The 16,676-nt window shown below is 43.1% G+C and overlaps 3 non-coding genes across 3 annotated transcripts; all 3 read left to right on the top strand.

The window, feature by feature from the left end:
- The first annotated feature begins 8,604 nt into the window (after positions 1-8,604).
- trnae-cuc (transfer RNA glutamic acid (anticodon CUC)) lies at positions 8,605-8,676 on the top strand. The gene has a single exon. It is a non-coding gene; the product is annotated as a tRNA-Glu (tRNA).
- Positions 8,677-10,107: 1,431 nt separating this feature from the next.
- Positions 10,108-10,189, top strand: trnas-aga (transfer RNA serine (anticodon AGA)). The gene has a single exon. It is a non-coding gene; the product is annotated as a tRNA-Ser (tRNA).
- Positions 10,190-11,628: 1,439 nt separating this feature from the next.
- On the top strand, positions 11,629-11,710 carry trnas-aga (transfer RNA serine (anticodon AGA)). Its single transcript has one exon. It is a non-coding gene; the product is annotated as a tRNA-Ser (tRNA).
- The last annotated feature ends 4,966 nt before the right edge of the window (positions 11,711-16,676 follow it).

The raw sequence follows: 16,676 nt of genomic DNA, 5'->3' as shown, positions 1-16,676 counted from the left end.
ATTGATGCATTTAAATTCAGTTCTATCAGCTATGCCTTTGCCCTCTAATATCCCAATAGTGAGACAGTTCGGATACCTTGGGATTGATATCTCTCCTTCTATATTTCACATAGCATCATATAACTTTCAAAGCATACATAACCAAATTGAGAAGGATCTAGAATGCTGGTCAAAGCTTCCAAATTCTCTTCAAGCCCGCATATCAATTGTCAAAATGGACATACTTCCCCATGTAAATTTTTATTCTTCAATGATTCCCCTTGCTCCCCCAAAGGGTTATTGGGGGGGGGGGAAACCACATTCTCTCATATCCAAATTCATATGGAATGGAAAGAGACCGCATTTGAAACTTAAAAACCCTTCAGTGCGATAAGACACAGGGTGGACTGGCTCTACCAAACTTCAAGATCACGGGCGATTGCTCTAAGACAACAAGGGAGGCTCAGCCTCCTCTTAAAATGACGAACATCGTGTAGGATGAATTGCGCTAGGCTTATGTTATAGCCGACCTTATGACATTGCTATTTCAGATCTAGAATCATAGAAATATGTGCTCAACCCAACTACAGTGCGAAATAATTCCGTTATAACTTTAATGTGTGCGTGAGTTTTTCCCCCTCGTGACAGCGCAATGCAGCGCAGCCTCAGTGGACTTCAATGGCATTTGGGAGCTATGCACTTTCAATCTCAAAATGCAAGACGGTTATTGGACAAATACTGCGAAAACGCCCGCCCACGGAGTCTCACGGACTCCCAGCCTCAGTGGACTTCAATGGCATTTGGGAGCTATGCACTTTCAATCTCAAAATGCAAGATGGTTATTGGACAAATACTGCGAAAATGCCCGCCTACGGACTCCCAGCCTCACATGGGAGGGACATGGCAAAGCTTTCCGCGAGGAGACTGGTGATTGGTGAAAGCGGCCGGATATTTTCTTTGACAGCTCGTTACAAATATAGACAGGCAGTGGTGAGTTTCAGTTCAGTCCCATGCGGATTCGCAAGTGCTGTGGTGTATTGTAAGAAATCAGATTACATTTCGATTTCATTCATTACATACGGTTTCTACCAGCTTTTTTAGTTTGTATATATTTTCAGTGTAAATAAAGTGTAAATATAGTGTTGTCAAGTTTGCTACCTTAGTTCCAGAAATTTAATTTATTCGAGTGACTGAACTTGAGGGGGCTAGTCAGCTAGCAAGAAAGCTGCGCACGGATGCCAAGCATTGCTGATTTAATTTTGGCGAAGCCATTTGCCAGTCTTCCTTTCGAGGAAAAAATTAAAATTAACCAACGCCTCAAATTGACTTGGTGAAAAAGGTAGGGAATAATACTCGTTCCTTTCAGCTCTCCTGGTACGAGAAAGTGAATTGGCTAACAGCAAGTGACCCACATCAACAACAGTAAATAGGCTACTTTAGTAATATGTCATGGATGGACCAAAAATATAGAATCTATTTAAAATGTTTATGCTGAGTATATTATTTTTATATATATATATATATAAATTTCTCTGGATATGAATTAAACACAGCTACAATTTGGAAAACATTTTTAAACAAAAACACAGCCGAGAACATTTCACACTACAGACCTGGATTAAAAGTGAAGGGTTATCAAAATTGTCAATAAAACATTTCTCAGTCAAAATAAGTAAAATATAGGGAAAGTGTCATTGAATGAAATGTGTGGCACCCAGCTCTATGTTTGGCTCCCCAAGGTCAGTGCTTGTGCCTATTCCAGAACACTCTGCTGTTACTGCTGAGGTTCCTGACAAAGAGCTGCTTTCAATAATGATCAATTTTTAAACAACATGCCACAATTTTAAAATATAAAATGTTAAAATATACCCCCCCCCCAACACCACCATCATGTATATTGGACAGTAGGCTAATGGGCCAAAAGAACCTGTTATTTCAGTTTGTGACCCTGCCAACAATCAGCCAGATCAGAGGCAAGAGTATGGACAATTTTTTTTTTTTTCTTTTAAAATCTGGAAATATCATAACCGACCAGCCTCCCCTGTTTGAAAGACTACCAGCCACCACCCTTCCAGTGCTCTCTGGGTTACCAGCCACCACTCTTCCTCATCCAAGAAGTTGTTGCCATGCCCTCTGCCCAGGTGTTTGTGCGTCGCTGCAGGAGAACGTGGGCATTGACCAGGAAAAAGCTCCTACATTCTGTCAAGATGTTTAAAGGGCAAGCCGACACGCACCACTCAACAGCTCCTATCTATCGGGTGGGGCAGCGGGTGATGCTCTCCACTCACCACCTGCCCCTCAAGATAGTCTCCTGCAAATTGGCTCCCAGGTTCATTGGGCTTTTTCCCGTCTCCAAGGTAATTAATCCCTGCTCTGTAAGACTCTCTGCCTGTAACCATGTGCTGTATTCACCCAACTCTCCATGTCTCCCAAGTCAAACCCCCTTGTCTCCAGTTCCCTATCCCCACACTCCAAACCCCCTCCTCCTCCCAGGTTCATAGATGGTGGTGAGGTCTTCAGTCAGGAGGTTGTTGAAGGTACGAAGTGGAGGCAGAGGACTCCAGTACCTGGTTGATTGGGAGGGGTATGGTCCTGAGGAGAGGAGCTGGGTTCTTGCCAGGTTTATCCTGGATCCCACCCTCATGGACTTCCACCAACACCACCCTGAGGTACTTCCTAAGGCACCTGGAGGCGCCCGTTGGGGGGGGTACTGTCACAGTCCGGTCCAGCCCATCCATGCCTGAGTTTGTGGGATTTCCAGGCCGAGACAGGAATTCAGTCCTGCCCTGCTGGAGGCCATCTTCCCTGAAGTGGCACTCCACACCTGCTACCACTCCTCTCCCATCAGCCAGGGCCTTCTTAAGAGCTGTTTGGAGCTACTCCAGTTGCCAGACTGTCTCTTGAAGACTTGCCTCGCCTCGCTACAGCCCTTTGGTATTGTGACTTCTCGATTTCTCCCTGCCTGTATCGTTCTGGGGGGGGGATTGTTTTTTTTTTTGTCTAGTTTTCTGTCCAGTTTTTGCCCCCGTTTTACCTGCCTGTTCCTTTGGATTGTGTGTGGGTGGGTTTTTTTTTTTTGGCTTCCTCTGCCTGGGTTTCCCTTGTCCCTGTTTTCTTCAGTTTTTGTGAAGATTTTTCTGTCCTGTTTTTGTCCAACCATGCCTGCCTGCTCTTCTGTGTTTTTACCTCTTGGCCAATTCTTTGACCACTGATTTTTGCCTGAGCCCTATTGTACCTCTGCCCTATACTTCATTTAAAGAAGTTTCTTTTTGTACATTGCCTGTCTTGAGTCTGCTCTTGGGTCCTCACTTCACCTCAGCTCACCATTTCTGACAAAAGGCTCCATTTTTGTTCCATCAGACCATAGAACATAGTTCCAGTCAAAGTTATAGTCGTTTTTTCGTTTCTTTTTCCAGTTGAGAGTACGCCGTACGTGTTTTGGCTGCTGTTTCTCACGGGCTTTTCATTTTTCTTTTATTTCCTTTTTTTCTTTTGTATAGTTTGTTTGTGTTTTTGTCTGTCAATTGTGGTATAGCTTTGGCCTCAGTTTTGGAATTAGTTCCCTTCAGGCCTTAGTGTGCCGTGGGTGATGCCTGTGCTTCCCGCTATGGACTGCAGTGAGCTCGTTGCTCTTTTAACATTAGGGTTGTCCAGCACTCTGTACGCCGGTGCTTTTGTGCTTGGTGCAGTGTTCTGAGTGGTGTTGCCCGCTGGCGTCCCGTTGGCTGTGCAAGCAGTTTGGGACATACCGGCATTCTGTGTGGCAGTGCTTCTGTGCTCACTTTGTGGATCCATGGCATGGTGCGTCACTGTTGCTGTGCAGGCGGTGTGGGATTTATCTTTGTGTGCCTGGTGAGACTGTGGTAGCTACACCGTTGGAATTACATCCTGACCCTCTTTTGGTGGACTTTTTTTTTCTCCTTCAAATTGTAAAGCGATCTTGGGTGTGAGAGAGGCACTATATAAATTGAACTGGGGTGTTTTTGTTTTTAAATATATGATTAACATTTTACAAACTTCAGGTGGTTATGTTTGTGGTTAACTGACAGAAAAGGCTTTTTTTTTTTTTTTTTTCTGGCATGCCTTCCAAATCTATTGGTTTCTGAGGTGGTATCTGATGGTGGTTTTGGACACTTGGAAACCCCAAGATTTAACTTTTTCTGGTAATTCACCGACAGTGATTTTTGGGGGGTTTTTGTTTCTCTTACCATCCTCCTCACTGTACGTGGGGGGAAAATAAACTTTGGTTCTCTTCCAGACAAGTTTGTAACAGTTCCAGTTGGTGTCTACTTTATTATTCCCCTAACAGTAGAAATGGGCATTTTCAAGTGAATAACTATTTTTCTTCTACAGGGTCGCAGGCAAGCTGCGACCTATCCCAGCTGACTATGGGCGAAAGGCAGGGTACACAAGTGGCCAGGTCATCACAGGGCTAACACATAGACACAGACAACCATTCACACTCACACCTATGGTCAATTTAGAGTCACCAGTTAACCTAACCTGCATGTCTTTGGACTGTGGGAGAAACCGGAGCACCCGGAGGAAACCCACGCGGACACGGGGAGAACATGCAAACTCCACACAGGAAGGCCCTTGCCGGCCCCGGGGCTTGAACCCAGGACCTTCTTGCTGTGAGGCGACAGCGCTAACCACTACACCACCGTGCCGCCCCTCATATTTCTTCCCCAGTTAATCAGAACGTTATGGATTACAGCTTGAAAGTTCTTACACGCTCCAGTCAACTCAAAATGTACTGATGGCTTCGTTTTCTGTATACACCCCTTGTCCTCTGGGTCAAAAATGACCCGTCCTCACTAAAGATCTGAAATAAACCAATTTAATTTCATTTTAAGTCCCAAATCTATTTTGCAGGAAGAAACAACTTAGTCACAGTTTTTGATGAATGACATCAGAGTTTTCCCTTTTACAGTGCAGAAACGCTGCATTCATTCAGTGGACAGCACTCGGTTTTATTACAACACAGCTGTAATATGTTTTCTTTACTAAAGCAGATTATTTTTATTTCTTAAGGTACTGCAAAGGTGGTAAACAATATTTTTTTTTATCAAGATATAGTACTTATATAGCTGAAGAAAGTATCACAAATGGACAGAAATTAGTTTTGAATGCAATTTACTGAAGGCACTTCCAATGATAGTCAAGTGTGAACAATCTTTTGCAACAAGGCAATCTGAGAGGGCAATCATGACCAACACAGGAGAACAGCGAGTGCCCTCTGGAGGGTGCGCACTCCGGCCCTGTGCAGCTCACACAGCGCGCAAGTGAAGTGCACGAGCAGTGATTCGGGACTGAGCCGCTGTGTGTGTGATCCTAGTGCATATCGGGCATGCGCAAGTCACTCATCACTTGCAAGTGGAAGGATGGCAAGCCTAAAGACAATCATAACTACACAATGGGCAGTATTTGCATCTTACCATGAACAACATTAAGAATGACAAAGCAAAGCATTATATTCATACTCTTTAATGAAAAACAAAAAGGTGATACAAGGCGGAAACAATAGCAGGAAGTGAAGTCCGCGCCGTTTTTCAGCAGTCGCGTCACATGACCAACGCCAGCGAATCAGGAAGGTGGATGTCACAGTGACGTTGTCCAATGACGACGTCAGCTAGAGCTCAGCACTGCGTTTCCTCGTATCTCACTCACTACGTTTACATGCACATAGAGAGAATCGAATTTCTGCCGTTGCTCGACTGAAATCGAAGTTCAAAATGCCATGTATACACCTTAATTCGGCTGAAATTGAACCGAACTTGATTTCTCGGAATCGAGCTACATGACCTAGTTTATGCGATTTCTGCCGAGCTATTTTGCGCATGTAAACCCTATCGAGCTAGTTGTCGAGCTGCTTCCGGAAGTGACGAGTGACGAGACCACAAGCGGGAAACACAACAGCCTCGGTCGGCATGACAACGAATCATGACAACGGCATGAATCTTTTTTGTGGCATTGTTTGCACTGTTAAAATTTAGCTCACTTACTGTATCACTAAATACATCTGTACAGCTGTTGCATAGCTGTGAATTGTGTACATAAACAAGTCACTGTATTTGTGTGTGTGTGTGTGTATATATATATATATATGTCCAATATCTGAAGCATGTCAATAAAAACAAAACAACTGAACTTTTTGTGTGTTTATTAAGACATAAGTTAAATTGTAAGCAAAAAAAATATTTTTTGTAAGCAAAAAATGGACTTTAGAAAAATATTATTGTGCAAAATAAGTTGTCTTACAAAACAGTGGTCTGCACCGGACAGTTTGTAGCCATAGTCTACAGCTTGAACACGGAACCTAGTGTTGCCAGATTGGGTGTTTTAAGTGCATTTTAGCGGATTTGAACATGTTTTGGACTGGAAAACGTCAGCAGTATCTGGCAACACTATAGCTCTTCTTCGTGACGACAACCGGAAGTGTACCAACACGATGGGGCGTGTAGCGCCACGTGTGGCTGGGGTGCACAATGCACCTTGCACAATAGCCCGATTTCACTTGTGCATGTAGGATTGGATTTCTCTGGCACCCCTGCTGGGACCCTTTGCTCGATTACCGACAACAGCTCGATTTGGACGTGCATGTAAACGTAGTCAATGTTTACACAGCACCGGATCAGATACGAACTGGGTTGAATACGTGGGCCCTGGCGGATTCAAGTTGTTCCGCCTGTGGAGTCGTTTCCCGGCGTTTTAATGTGAACAGACACTGCATCCGCAACGAAAACGAGACGGATACGGTCTAATGTAAACACCACCTATGATCAATCAGCAGTGTGTGTCTGTGTGTGTTTTTTGTTGTCTGTAACTAGTCTGGCTAACGCGACTTCAAAGCTCTGCGAGCATTTGGTCTGGCAAAGATATTAAGCCCAACCGTTTCCCAAAGGCGTGGTTGACCCGCCTCCCTGAAATGCCTCAGTTTGCTACTGGTCGAAGCCAGAAAAGGCTGTGCCGAAGCTTAAACCAATCACATCACTCTTTCCTCTGACGTATGTGACACGACGGAAACTGCTTGAGTAACCGGAAGAAGATAAATACCTCCAGGGCTGCTCTTTGCTCCGTTTTCAATGAGAACTTCCGTTGAATGCTTTCAATACAGCATCTACCGCTGTGTCAAAGGCTTGCCGCTGCTACATGTTCGTAATGTTTCTAGTGAATGAAGCGCTTCCGGCATAGATTCTGTAAACAATCTATGGCTTCCGGTCGCAGTTCTACTACGTCACTGCCTTGAACACGCCTCTACCCAGGGCCGTTGGAGATGCTCAAAGTTGATTGGCTCCCGATTTTTCGGGAGCTTGGAAGAGCTGGAGATAGCTTGCCTGGCCAGACTAAGCTCGCAACAGGCCCTCGTGTTGCGTCACACTTAGGATGGGCGGGCCCAGGCTAGTCTGTAACTGACTCTGTGACTTTGTTTTACCGGTAGGTGCCGGGTCATTTTTGACCCGAAGGCAATCTTTGTACCCAAGTTGTGTACAGCCTCTATGGAAATATGAATAAACAAAATATTTCCCTTTTTCTAATATTAGGGTCATTTTAGGAAAAGTCATAAAACTTCAAGTTGAAAAAATAACATTAAAGGGGTTTTCTCTGCTGTTAAACACAGTTTCGGGTCATTTTTGACCCGAAGACATCTGGAGGGTTAAATGGGAAACATGCTTCAGTTACTTACACACACACACGTTGTACATTTTGAGTTGCCTGGAGCGTGTAAGAGCTTTCAAGCTGTAATCCATAACTTTCTGATTAACTGGGGAAGAAATGAGGTGACACAGAGGCCAAATTCCTCCATCCACATGGGAAAGATAAGAGAACACACAAACCAAATGAGGAAGTGTGTTAACCTTCATAAGTCAGGGAATGGTTATAAAAATAGTTATTCACGCGTGTGTGTGTGGGGGGGGTCACTATAATTTCCAGGGGTGCCAATAATAGTGGCACGTATTTTTGTTGAAAATAATGATTTCTTAATGAGAGATTGTTTTTTCTCTGATAAATCTATTTCAGTGAAAGATTGGACTTTTCTAATTTTTTAGTGTGAGGTGAAGCTACTTCATCTTGATCAGGATGCAGTGTCCCTTCCAGTTAGTGCTCACACGAGATTAATTAATAAATATCGCCATCTACCGGCGATAAATATTAATCGATTGTGTTTTACAAAGTGTATTTTTTTTCCTCCTATATAAACTACATCAGTCATTTCGGAGGATTTTTCTAGAGTAAAACAGTTTCATTTCTCTTCATTTAAGTGGTGTTTAGTTTCATGTTTTTCCTATTCGTTTGTTTGTGAGGTTTTGTTGTTGTGTACAGCTGATGGTTAAGTGACATTTATGCACAGTGCAGTACAAAGTATTTCTGCTTCAGGACTGCAGAATTTTTGGCATTCTTTAATAAAATATTCATAATGACTGGATCACGATTAACATTATTCTAATGAAAATAATTTACATAAATAATTTATTTTTAATTATGATACTGACTTGCTTCTAAAAAAAAAAAGTGGTAAAATTACTGGCATCCTGAATTAAAAATTGATTTCAACACCATATATAGAAATGGGCTGGAGTAGAAGTCAATAATTAACGATATAGGTCATGTACTGTCATATAGTCCCTGGTGGTCTAGTGGTTAGGATTCGGCGCTCTCACCGCCGCGGCCCGGGTTCGATTCCCGGTCAGGGAACTACAACTTTTTGTATGAAGAATATCTGTTTTTTAAATTTCCCACATAGATAGGTTCTTTATCATTGCACATTACTATACAACGAAACACTGAGAGCTCAGATCACAGTAGCATATCAAATAAATAAATAAATGATATATAACACCTTTTAAAAAGCAGCATATTGGCATATAAGCAGCAGTATGAATTACAGTACCGTATGTAAGTATACAATGGAGCCAAACATAGTAAGGTGCAGAGTGTGAGTCCAAGTCCGGATCAGGCCTCCAGCAGAGCTTTTACAGCCCTGGGGAAGAATCTATTTTGGTGTCTTGCTGTTTGTGACTTTATGACTCTAAGTCTGCCAGAGGGAAGGGTGTCAAAAAGACATTGTCCGGGGTGAGTGCAGTCAGTCCTAATCTTTGTGGCTCTGTTTCTCAGCCTGGCAGAGTAAATCTGTTCCAGGGATTGGAGAGGGGTACCAGTGATTTTAGATGCAGTCCTGATGATCCGCTGCAGATCTTTCCTCTCCTTTGAGGTGCAGCTGGAGAACCACACTATGCATCCATAGCTCAGAACACTTTGTATGGTGCACTGGTAAAAGTTGGTGAGGAGCTTCTGTGAGAGCCCAGTTTTCTTCCGGGATCGCAGGAAGAAGAGTCTCTGTTGGGCCTTCTTCACCACCTCTCTGGTGTTCACTCACTCCCCATGTCAGGTCCTCTGAGAGGTGAACACCGAAGTACTTGAAGCTCCCCACCTGTTCTACCTCCTCTCCAGAGATCACCAAGCTGGCATTTGTTTTATCTGGTCATTTTCTGAAGCCAATGACAAGCTCCTTTGTTTTGTTGGTGTTGAGGAGCAAGTCATTGTTCTGACACCAAGATGTGAGGGCCTGAACTTCCTCTGTGTAGGCTGCCTCATCGCTGTTGGTTATCAACCCCACCACAGCTGTGTCATCTGCAAACTTGTATATTTGGTTTGTTATGAATGGGAGAACAGTCTTGTGTGAAGAGTGAGTAAAGGAGTAGACTAAGAACACAGCGCCAGTGTTTAAGATGGTGTTGGATGAGATGAGGTCTCCAAGACTCACATGCTGTGGTCTGTTGGAGAGGAAGTCCTTAATCTAGCTGCAGAGGTGGTAGTCAAGGCCCAGAGACAGCAGCCTGTTGACCAGCTTGCTTTGACTGACAGTGTTGAAGGCCAAGATTAAGTCAATGAACAGTATCCTGACATAAGTGTCAGGGTTCTCCAGGTGAGTCAGTAGAGTGATTAGTCATTAAATGTTTAATATTTGGTGTCTTGTGTCCCGTCCAGGTTTTTCACACCAAGTGTTCTTGAAATAAAGTGTGGATCAACCACAGTCCAGACCAAACCAAAACATTTACTAAACTGAAATAAACTTATTGGACACGTGATTATCAATAGTCATTTCTTTATAAGTGTTGCTTATGTGTTGTCGTGGCCGAGTGGTTAAGGCGATGGACTAGAAATCCATTGGGGTCTCCCCGCGCAGGTTCGAATCCTGCCGACAACGTCATCTTTTTTTTTTTTTTTCTTCAACATTATTGTTATCGATAATCGTCAACACAAACAGTCCCAGCAGATGTCATTACTATGATATATATATATATATATATATATATATATAATGTACTAATCAGTTTATACAGCGTTTCTACTGTATTCATACTAGTGTAGCAAAAACACAAACAGTCCCTACTGGACTCAGGAATTCACAAGGAACCGTGTCTCTCGCACACTGACTCTTCGGATTTATCCAATATACATAGACTGAAACATTTCTACCAGACCCTCCAGGATTTCGCAATGTTGCGACTACAACGCAAATTCAACCAATCCCTGCGAATTCAGGGCGGTGTTGCATTTATATCCAATCACCGCAACTTTCCCGCAAATTTGACCAATCGTTGGCGTCGTCTTGAGGTGACGTCGCAAACTACCTTCCGCCTACTTCCGTGGGACTGTGTGCACTTTACATTACATTATTTTTTACTTAACACAAGAAATTAATGGATGCCAACATTTTTGCCAAAATGGTATTTTATTTTCCATTGTTTAGGCAGCTTCAGCATCATACTGTGAGATTCTGTTCAAGTTGTTTTTTTTCTTCTATGAAGCCTGAGCCATTTATTTTATTAGTTTATAATTATTGATTAATTTAGTCTTCAGGAGAGACTGTCTGCACACAGTATTAATAGTTTTTTTTTTCTTACATGAAAGCTGAGGCATTTATATTATATTTTAAGGTAACTTCATGTTGTGCTGTGAGGTTCTCTGCACTTTAACTTTTGAACCAACAGGTGCATTTGGATAAGTAAAGCCTATTTTTCTGCATTTTTGTAGTCCTGGTAATATTTTATATTGGTAAAGTTGTTTATAGGACCATTTCTCAGTGTCTTTGTTTTTTTAATCAATAGTTTTTCAGTAATAACTTAATATTTAACATATCACTCAATTTTAATCACAAAAAGAGAAAATTTCTCGCAACTTTCACTTCCTCCCGCAATGTAATCGCAACAAAAGCCTAAAAAACACCGCAACTTTCATAGCAATTTTTTGAAAAAAAAAAAAAAAACCCGCAACATCAGACATTTTAGCCCGCAACAATCACAAAAAAGGCCCGCGGAATCCTGGTATACAGTCTGTAACTATAGAAACGTTACACAGTGCGCGAGGCCCGATTGGAGCCTCTCCAGCGCTCCCAAGTCTGTTCCGATTCATCCAACATGGCCGCTCGGTTCACTGAGTCATTTCAGTGTTCAGTGTGTGTGAATTATCGCTTCAGTTCGGCTCATTGAGATTTCGTCAGTCAGAAACAGCTTTTTATGAAGTTAATGTTTCGACTGTTAGAACTGCACTTGTATAATTAAACCAATGACACTAACATTACACAGACTCGTAGCGAACTGATTCGTTAAAAAGAATCTGTTCAAAGGAGCGACTCATTGATGTGTTGTCGTGGCCGAGTGGTTAAGGCGATGGACTAGAAATCCATTGGGGTCTCCCCGCGCAGGTTCGAATCCTGCCGACAACGTCATCTTTTTGGGGCTGCACTGGGAGTTGATTTCCGGTTTGCTTTTTTGACTGTTGTCTCGGTAGGGGTGAGTGGTAACACCTAATCTTAAGGCTAAACTACGAGTTTTCGTAGTATGCCTTTCGATAATTTAGGGGATGATATGGGGTTTTCAGATAGTATGGATAGCGGGGGTGAAGAATTTCAGGTAGTTAATCATAGGAAACAGAAAGAAAGAAGTAAATCTCTAAGTACGGGGAGTGAAGGAGAGTCTCGGCGTTTGAAAGAGAGGAGAGTTGGAGAATTTAATGCAATTGTGAAGCTGAGTGGCAATGGGGGCAGGGGAATAAATCCCATTAAATTGGCTGAGCTATTAGGTGAAGAAATTGGTAGCTTCCAACATGCAATATCCCTCACCAATGGCAGGATTCTTGTGGAATGTAATTCCAAATGTCAGCAAGAAAAAGCGCTTGCGCTAAAGTCATTAAAGAAGTTTGATGTGGAGCAGGCCCGGCGCCATGGGGGGGCGAAAGGGGGCGTTGGCCCCTTGTGGCTACAGCCCCGCCCCCTCAACGGAGACTCAGATCACTTAATTGTTTTCTTATGAAAATATAATGTATTATAGACGTATTAATAATTTGCATTTTCAAATACGAAATATTAAGTGGTTGCGCATTGCACAAAAATACATTTCACATAAATCACTACTAAAACTGGCACGGTAGGACAAATCTGATTGGTTGTTATGATTCTTACGTTGCAATCGTAGAATTCAACTGTATTAAGGTAGGATTATTTCAAAAAGCCTGAATTTAATATTAACCCTGTTTTAGACATATGTATCAATCCTAACTACTGGGGACTAGTTATTGTGGGTGTATGTGTGAAATGCTGACACAGCCGCGCGCACACAGACCTGTGATAAGGACAAGGGTCGTGCGGGCGGGCGGGGGTTTTACATGCACACTTACAAGTGCACTGTCTCTGCAATATCCTGCAATATGCAGTCAGTTTACGGGAGTAGTCTTTCCCCTTCCGAATTAAATCACAATATTGTGAATCCATTTTCTTTCTTTGTAGGCTAAGTTTATCTCCGTTTATGGTCCGCTTTGTGCGCAAATAGCGTAAGAATATGTGTCGTTGACGTCACCCCCCATGCAGCGGGGGTGAAAATTCATCACTTCAGAGTGTTTAGTCCCCTACACGCCTAAACTGGGATCGCGGATTAAGTGGTTAGCGTTGACTCGGTGCGAGTCAGGAAGGCTATTACTGGTGCAGCCGCGGGGTCTGTTGATTTTTTTTAATTATGATTTTGGCCGCCGAGCCAAGTACCTTAGACTTGCACTGACGTTTTGTTTTCATGCCGCGGAGCTATTTGTATGCATTGTAAATTTAAAGGACTTGCCTGTAGGTTTGTGTGTGTTGTTTTATGTTTGGCATCTTTCCGGTTGTAACGCGTGTCTGTGAGAAAATTGGAGGGGAGGGTTAACAGGTGGGCACGGGGGTTGATAAAGCGCAACTGCCCTGGTAATATGCCACATGATTTTCCCGTACTAAAGCAACCTTCGGGGCCGTGGTTTTGTGGTTGGCGCAGTTAATTGTTTGAAACACGTTGTCAGACCGCCATCACTACTACACACTATATGAAAAAATATTTGCCCCCTTGCGATTTCTAATTGCCCCCTTAGTAAACTGTTCCTGGCGCCGGGCCTGATGTGGAGGTTTATGTACCCGGGACACGCACAAAGGCAAAGGGGGTAATATATGGAGTTCCTTTGGGAATATCAAATAATGAAATTATGCAGGAGATAAACAGCGAAGTGGTTGTTGAAGCAAAGCGAATTCAAGTAACGAGGAATAGTGTAAAAGTGGATAGTCAAACAGTGGTATTGACATTTAATTCGCAAACGATCCCACGCCGAGTACAACTTGGATACCTGAGCTTTCAAGTGAAACCTTATATCAGACCTCCTCTCCGATGTTTTAATTGTCAGAGGTATGGACATGTTGCGGCTGTATGCAGAGGGAGAAGGAAGTGTGGCAGGTGTGGTGCGGATCATAGTTATGAGGAATGTGAACCGCAGGCTTCTCTTTGTTGTCCAAATTGCGGGGAAGAACACAGTGCAGCATACAAGGGGTGTCGTCAGCATGTGAAAGCGGTGGAAGTGCAGAGAGTTAGGACTAAAGGGCCCCATACACGTTCAAAAAAGTCATCAAAATTTTGATACAAAGTTTGATCGTGTGTAGGGTGTTTTGATGTCAGAAATTTGATGTCAAAATTTTGAACCCAAATTTTGACATATCAAATCACTTTGATATTTTTTGAAGAGTCATCAAATTATTGATGCGTGTGTGGGGGGCTTGTCTTTCCAATTGCTTGCGGAGACGTTGCAGTCAGGAATTTCAAGTCTTCAAAAGAATTTCCAGATGCCAGGTACCTCAGTGTGATGGACAAGCGTTCACTTGGTGGTATAGATGAACGCATCACAGTGTCTTCTTTCAATATCAATGGCTTGACAAGGTCCAATAATTCATCGAAGGATGGGGCATCCATCCTAAGGAAATTACGGAAGTCCTCTGGTTCTTTGAGACGAAGTTCTCTGAGGAGGTTGACGTGACCGTACGTTCGCCGTTTCAAAAACCAGTCTTTCGACCATTTCCGTCGATGCCGAGGCGGTTCATTGTCCAAAGCGAACACAAGTGCTACAGCCACTGCTGCGTCCATGTCAAAGTTTTTGACAATACTGAATTTTTGATAGAAAAAACATTGAATCGTGTGTGGACATTTTACATCAAAATTTTGATACAAAATTTTGACGACTTTTTTGAACGTGTATGGGGCCCTTAACCAGCGAGTGTCATATGCAGAGGCTTTGAGGCGAGTAAATATTCAGCAAAATGATAAGCAATATCCTCAAATGCCCCCGCAACCCCCTAGAGTGCAAATTGTGCACACTCCGCCTGATGACAGCATTATGGTTAAAAAGATTGACTTCCTGGCATTTATTGCTGATGTGGTTTCAGGGTCTAAGTTTTTAGGTCCAAAGAATAGATCAGACGTGATTAAACTTGTCTCAATCGCAGCGGGGAGATATCTGAAAATGAGCATCACTCCCGAATCTCTTTTCCAGTTTCTTAAAAGTGGCGAAAACCGCACAATGTCGCAGAGTAGTGAAGTAGCTGCGGCAGGAGAGGGGTAGATGCCCCTAAACGTCTTGCAATGGAATGCCCATAGTTTAATTGGGAATGGGCAGGAATTTAAAAGATTTATCACCACTAATGACGAGGTATTTCACATTATCTGTGTCCAGGAGACATGGTTGAAGCCCATTTTAGATTTTGTGCTGCCTCTCATCTCATCCATTATCTATAGCCGCTTTATCCTTCTACAGGGTCGCAGGCAAGCTAGAGCCTATCCCAGCTGACTACGGGCAAAAGGTGGGGTACACCCTGGGCAAGTCGCCAGATCATCACAGGGCTGACACATAGACACAGACAACCATTCACACTCACACCTACAGTCAATTTAGAGTCACCAGTTAACCTAACCTGCATGTCTTTGGACTGTGGGGGAAACCGGAGCACCCGGAAGAAACCCACACAGACAGAACATGCAAACTCCACACAGAAAGGCCCTCGCCGGCCCCAGGGCTCAAACCCAGGACCTTCTTGCCGTGAGGCGACAGCGCTAACCACTACACCACGTGCCTCCCGGGTATATCTCTATTCGTAAAGATAGAGAAGATAAACAAGGGGGTGGTTGTGTAACTTTTATTAAAGATGGTATAGAATACCGGACCGTGCCAATTGTTTCCAATTTAGAGCATATTGTTACGGAAATCTGGACTGACACAGGAAGAGTCACATTACTTAACTTTTATAATCCCTGTCTGCAGTTAAATGGGCATGAGCTTGAGGATGTACGCTCTCCTATTATATGGACCAGTGACTTTAATGCACATAATGTTTTATGGGGAAGCAACAAGACAGATGGGAATGGAGCACTTGTTGAATGTCTTATGCAAGATTTTAACTTGGTGTGTTTAAATACTGGACAACCTACAAGGATCCAGCTAAACTCATTAACTATGTCCTGCTTGGATCTTATGATAGTTACGGGTGAATTAGGAGGTAAAAGTGAGTGGGAAGTACTTGGTTTAAACAGTATGGGCAGTGATCATTTCCCAACTAAGGGGACCTTTGGCTTGAGGCTAAGGGCTGAAGTAAATAGGGTAGGAGGAAGATTTAATTTCACGAAGGCAGATTGGGAGAAGTTTGAAACTTTGTGCGATGACTTTCTATCTGACCTTAGGGATGGAACAATAGATGAGAGGAGCAACGCTTTTACAGGGGCTATCTCTGCAGCAGCAACAGCCGCTATCCCCAAAAAAGGTAAGGGACTGCAGAAGAAAATGGTTCCTTGGTGGAACAAGGAATGTGATGAGGCTATTAAGAAAAGAAATAAAGCCTTCAGAGTGCTGCGGAGATTTCCAACACCTGAAAACTTAATACAGTATAAATATTATAGGGCTCTGGTAAGAAAAGTTATTAAAACTGCAAAGAAAAACAGCTGGGGGGAGTTTTGTCCAGGCTGTCAGGGGATACTCTTGTGTCTTTGCTGTGGTCCACTATAAGGAAAATGAATGGGGTTGGGAAAAAAACCCAGCCTCCCTGCTCTGTCTGATGGAGCGGACTTAGCTGTGACCTCTGCTGAAAAGGCGAATATGTTAGTGGAACACTTCAGAAGGGTGCACAGTTCTGATAACCTTGAAAAGGAGAGTAGGGAAATAAGGGATCAGACTGTAGGTGAGTTTGCAATTCCCCAAGAGTCACTGTGTAGTGAAGAGTATGTTTACTTCTCCTTAGAAGAGCTAAAGAGAGCTATAGCTCGAGGTAGGAATGCAGCCCCTGGAATGGACAACATCTACAATGAAGTGTTTAACCATGTCTCTGACTTTGTGCTAGATGAACTACTTAGCCTCATGAA

This window comes from Neoarius graeffei, chromosome 5 (genome assembly GCF_027579695.1).
Source record: "Neoarius graeffei isolate fNeoGra1 chromosome 5, fNeoGra1.pri, whole genome shotgun sequence".
Classification (NCBI taxonomy): Eukaryota; Metazoa; Chordata; class Actinopteri; order Siluriformes; family Ariidae; genus Neoarius; species Neoarius graeffei.
The sequence above is the reverse complement of the archived record's forward strand: the minus strand, read 5'-3'. Positions and strand labels throughout refer to the sequence as shown.